Here is a 6,000-nt window from a genome sequence, read left to right as displayed (position 1 = left end):
AACTTCACAGAATGAGTTAGTAAGCAATTCCCTCTGTTATCTTCTAGAAGATACTCTCTAATTTTTATTATTCCTTTTCTTCTGCTTACTTCTATTTAATTTGTCCTTCTTTTTCCAGTTTCCTAAGGTGGAAGCTTAGATTATTAATTTTAGATCTTTCCTCCTTTCTAGTATATGTATTAAATATTTAAAGAATTCCCTTTAAGCATTGCTTTTGCTGCATCCAAATTTGCTAAGCTGCATTTTCATTTTCCTCAAAATGTTTTTTTAATTTCTCTTGAGGCTTCTTTGAACCACACTTCTTTGTTAAGTGTGCCATTTAATCTCCAGGCATATTATATTTCAACTATCTTTTCATCATTGATTTTTTTGTTCCAATTTTTTGTTCCATTGTGGTCTGAGAATGTATTTTGTATGATTAATAATCTTTTAAATTTGCTAAGTTGTGTCTTATGGCCCAGAATGTGATTTATCTTGGTAAATGCTCTATAAGCTTGAGAAAAACCTTCATTCTGCTGCTATTGGATGAAGTATTTTGTAAATGTCAGTTAAATCCAGTTGATATATGTTGTTGTTCAGTTCAGCTATGTCATTATTTTTCTGCTGGCAGGATCTGTCAATTACTGATAGAGGGGTAATGAAGTCTCCAACTATAATAGTGAGTTCATTTATTTCTCCCTGCAGTTCTATTTGTTTTTGCCTACATATGTTGACACTCTATTGTTAGGTGCATACCCATTTAGGATCACTATGTTTTCTTGGAGAATTGACCCCTTTATCATTATGTAATGCCCCTCTGTATCCCTGATACTGTTCCTTACTGTAAGTCTGCTTTATCTGGATATAAAATAAATATTAATTTACCTAATCTTCTTTTGATTATTATTAAAATGTTTTACCCCTCTCCATCCCTACACTTTTTTGTGTCTATGTACATTAATGAAATTTTCTTGTAGCTAACATATAGCTTCTTATAAACAACATATAAAGACTAGTTTCCATATCCACTTGTTTAATTTGTGTATTTAGACCACTGATGTTTAAAGTGATTATTGACATAGATTAATATCTTGCCACAATTGCTAGTTTTTATTTGTTGTCCTTGTTCTTTGTTTCTTTTGTCTTTATTATTTTCTGATTTATGTAGTTTTAATTGAGCATTTTATGATTTTAAATTTTCTCTTCTCTTACTATATCAATTGCATTTCTAGCATTTCCTTTTGATTCTTAGAGGTTCTGTCTCTCTGCTTACATTATCCATCCCTTCTTGCATGTTTCCACTTTTTCCATTAGAGCCTTTAGCTAATTCATCACATGTGTGTGTGTGCTGTCATGTCCGACTCTTTGCAACCCCATGGACTATAGCCTGCCAGGCTACTCTGTACACAGGATTTTCTAGGCAAGAATACTGGAATGGATTGCCATTTCCTTCTCCAGGGTATCTTCCCGACCCAAGGACCAAACCTGGGTCTCCTGCATTGCAGGTGGATTCTTTACAGGCTGAACTACCAGGGAAGTCTCAGCCATAAAAAGGCATGAAATAGTGCCATATGCAGAGACATGGAAAGACCTAAAGACTGTCATACAGAGTGAACTAAGTCAACAAGAGAAAAACAAACACCATATAATATCATTTATATGTGGAATCTAGAAAAATGGTACATACGAACTTATTTGCAAAGCAGAAATAGAGACACAGATGCAGAGAACAAACTTATGGATACCAAGAGAGGAAAAGGGGCTGGGATGAATTGGGATATTGGTATTTACATATACACACTACTATGTGTGGGGCTTCCCTGTAGCTCAAATGGTAAAGAATCTGCCTGCAATGCAGGAGACCCAGGTTTGATCCCTGGGTCAGGAAGATCCCCTGGAGAAGGTAATGGCGACCCACTTCAGTATTCTTGCCTGGAGAATCCCATGGACAGATAAACCTGGTGGGCTACAGTTTATGGGGTCACAAAGAGTCGGACACAACTGAGCAACTAACACTACTACTACTATGATGTGTAAAATAGATAACTAATGAGAGCTTATTGTATACCACAATGCTACAATGCTACTCAATGCTCTGTGGTGACCCAAATGGGAAGGAACTCTAAATAAGAGGAGATGTATATATATATATATATATATATATATATATATATATATATATATCTGATTCACTTTGCTGTACAGTAGAAACTAACACAACATTGTAAAGCAACTAACTTCAATAAAAATGAAGAGAGAGAGATAGTTGGGGTATAATTATTCTGTTGCAAAATTCTTCTTCAGCTGGGACCCTGTAACCCAGACAAATTATCTGCTTTCGAAATGTAATGGTTGGAAGGATTATAGGATAGACACTCCCATTATGAAAGGGAGAAGTAGGAAAGAAGAAAGAGGTGATGGGTTCCAAGCAAGTCCAAACTCCACTAGGAAAGCAAATTCCACTAGATTTTTAATGCTTAAGAATAATCCTCTTTGACACTACTTAATGTCATACACAAAGATAAACTCAAAATGAATTAAAGACCTAAACGTAAGATCAGAAACTATTAAAATCTTAGAGGAAAACATAGGCAGAACACTCGATGACATAAATCAAAGCAAGATCTTATATGACCCACCTCCTAGAGTAATGGAAAGAAAAACAAAAATAAACAAGTGGGACCTAATTAAACTTAAAAGCTTTTGCACAGCAAAGGAAATGACAAACAAGGTGAAAATACAACCTTCAGAATGGAAGAAAATAATAGCAAAGAAAATAACTGGCAAAGAATTAATTTCCATTAATATACAAGCAATTCATACAACTCAATACCAGAAAAGGAAACAACCTAATCAAAAAGTGGGAAAGGGACCTGAAGAGAGATTTCTCCAAAGAAGACATACAGATGGCTAACAAGCACATGAAAAACATGCTGACACAAAGACAGAAATATAGATCAATGGAACAAAACAGAAAGTCCAGAGTTAAATCCATGTACCTATGGACACCTTATCTTTGACAAAGAAGGCAAAAATATACAATGGAGAAAAGACAGTCTCTTTAACAAGTTGTGCTAAAAAAAAAAAAAAAACTGGTCAACCACATGTAAAAGAATGAAACTAGAATACTTTATAACACTATACATAAGAATAAACTCAAAAGGGATTAAAGATATAAATGTAAGACCAGAAACTATAAAAATCTTAGAGGAAAACATATGCAGAACACTCTCTGACATAAATCACAGCAAGATCCTCTACAACCCACCTCCCAGAGTAATGGATAAAAACAAAAATAAATAAATGGGACCTTATTAAGCTTAAAAGCTTTTGCACAACCAAGGAAACTATAAGCAAGGTGAAAAGACAGCCTTCATATTGAGAGAAAATAATAGCAAACAAAACAACTGATGAAGAATTAATCTCCAAAATATACAAGCAGCTCATGCAGCTAAATACCAGAAAAATGAACAACCCAAACAAAAAGTTGGCAAAAGAACTAAATGGACATTTCTCCAAAGACATACAGATGGCTAATAAATCCATGAAAAGATGCTCAACATCACTCATTATTAGAAAAATACAAATCAAAACCACAATAAGGTATCATCTCATATCCATCAGAATGGCTGCCATCTAAAAGTCTATGAATAATAAATGCTGGAGAGGGTGCAGAGAAAAGGGAACCCTCTTACACTGTTGGGATGAATGCACACTGGTACAGCCACTATGGAGAAGAGTATGGAGACTCCTTAGAAAAACTGGAAATAGAACTACCATATGACCCAGCAATCCCACTGCTGGGCATATACCCTGAGGAAACCAGAATTCAAAGAGACACATGTACCCCAATGTACATTGCAGCACTGTTTACAATAGCTAGGCCATGGAAGCCACCTAGATGTCCACCAGCAGATGAAGTGATAAGGAAGTTATGGTACATATACACAATGGAATATTCAGTTCAGTTCAATTCAGTCACTCAGTCATGTCTGACTCTTTGCGACCCCATGAATCACAGCACGCCAGGCCTCCCTGTCCATCACCAACTCCTGGAGTTCACTCAAACTCATGTCCATTGAGTCAATGATGCCATCCAGCCATCTCATCCTCTGTCGTCCCCTCCTCCTCTTGCCCCCAATCCTTCAAAGCATCAGGGTCTTTTTCAATGAGTCAACTCTTTGCATGAGGTGGCCAAAGTATTGGAGTTTCAGCTTCAGCATCAGTCCTTCCAATGAACACCCAGGACTGATCTCCTTCAGAACGGACTGGTTGGATCCCCTTGCAGTCCAAGGGACTCTCAAGAGTCAATGAAATATTACTCACCTATAAAACGGAATGCACTTGAGTCAGTTCTCATGAGGTGGATGAAACTGGAACCTATTATACAGAATGAAGTAAGTCAGAAAGAGAAAGACAAACACTGTATATTAACGAATATATGTAGAATTTAGAAAGACAGTAACAATGATCCTATATGCAGGGCAGCAAAAGACACACAGATGTTAAGAACAGACTTTTGGACTCTGTGGGAGAAGGCAGGGGTGGGATGATTTGAGAGAACAGCATTGAAACATGTATATTACCATATGTAAAATAGATGACCAGTGCAAGTTCGATACATGAAGCAAGTCACCCAAAGTCGGTGCTCTGGGACAGCCCAGAGGGATAGGGTGGGAAGGGAGGTGGGAGGGGGTTCAGGATGGGGTGACATATGTGTACCTGTGGCTGATTCATGTCGATGTATGGTGAACACCAGTGTTAGTCACTAAGTCGTTTCCAACTCTTTGCAACCCCATGGACTGTAGCCCACCAGTCTCTTCTGTCCGTGGGATTCTCCAGGCAAGAATACTGGAGTGGGTCACCGTTTCCTTCTCCAGAGGATCTTCTCAACCCAGGGAATGAATCCAGGTCTTCTGTGTTGCAGGCAGATTCTTTACCATCTGAGCTACAGGGAAGTCCTAAATGGCAAAAACTATCACAATATGGTAAAGTAATTTTCCTCCAATTAAAATAAATTAACTAAGTTAGCAAACGATGCTCAACATCATTCATTATCAGGAAAATGTGAATCAAAACCGAAATGAAGAGCTTTCCGGGTGGCTGAGTGGTAAAGAATTTGCCTGCCAATGAAGGAGACACGGGTTGGATCCCCAGTCCAGGAAGATCCCATAAGCTGAGGAACAACTAAGCCCATGTGCCACAACCATTGAGCCTGTGCTCTAGAGTCTGGGAACCACAACTAGTGAGCTTTAACTACTGAAGCAACTACAGAGTACCCCTTACTTGCTGCAACTAGAAAAAAGCCCACACAGCAAGGAAGGCCTGGCACGGCCAAAAATAAATTAAAAAATAAAATAAAAAGCCAAAATGAGGTATCACCTATCACCAGTCAGAATGGCCATTAGTAAAAATTTTACATAATAAATGCTTGTGAGAGTGTGGAGAAAAGGGAACCCTTCTACATTGTTGGTGGGAACGTGAATCGGTGCATCCACTATAGAAAACAGCATGAAGTTTCCTTTCCTTTTGTTGTTTAGTCACTAAGTCATGTCCAACTCTTTGGCGGTCCCATGAGCTGTAGCCTGCCAGGCTCCTCTGTCCATGGGATTTCCCAGGCAAGAATACTGGAGTGGGGTGCAATTTCCTTCTCCAGGGGCTCTTCTTGACCCAAGGATTAAAGTAGCACCTCCTGAACTGGCAGGTGGGTTCTTTACCACTGAGCCACCAGGGAAGCCTGTGCAGGTTCCTTAGAAAAGTTAAAAAAAAAAAAACAGTTGCCATATGATCCAGCATATGATTCTTTGCAGCCGAAGATGGAGAAGCTCTATACAGTCAGCAAAAACAAGACCAGGAAATGACTGTGGCTCAGGTCATGAACTCCTTACTGCCAAATTCAGATTTAAATAGAAGAGGGAAAACCACTAGACCATTCAGGTATGACCGAAATCAAATCCCTTATGATTATACAGTGGAAGTGACAAATAGATTCAAGGGATTAGATCTGATAGACAGAGTGCC

This window comes from Bos taurus, chromosome X (assembly GCF_002263795.3).
Source record: "Bos taurus isolate L1 Dominette 01449 registration number 42190680 breed Hereford chromosome X, ARS-UCD2.0, whole genome shotgun sequence".
Classification (NCBI taxonomy): Eukaryota; Metazoa; Chordata; class Mammalia; order Artiodactyla; family Bovidae; genus Bos; species Bos taurus.
The sequence above is the reverse complement of the archived record's forward strand: the minus strand, read 5'-3'. Positions refer to the sequence as shown.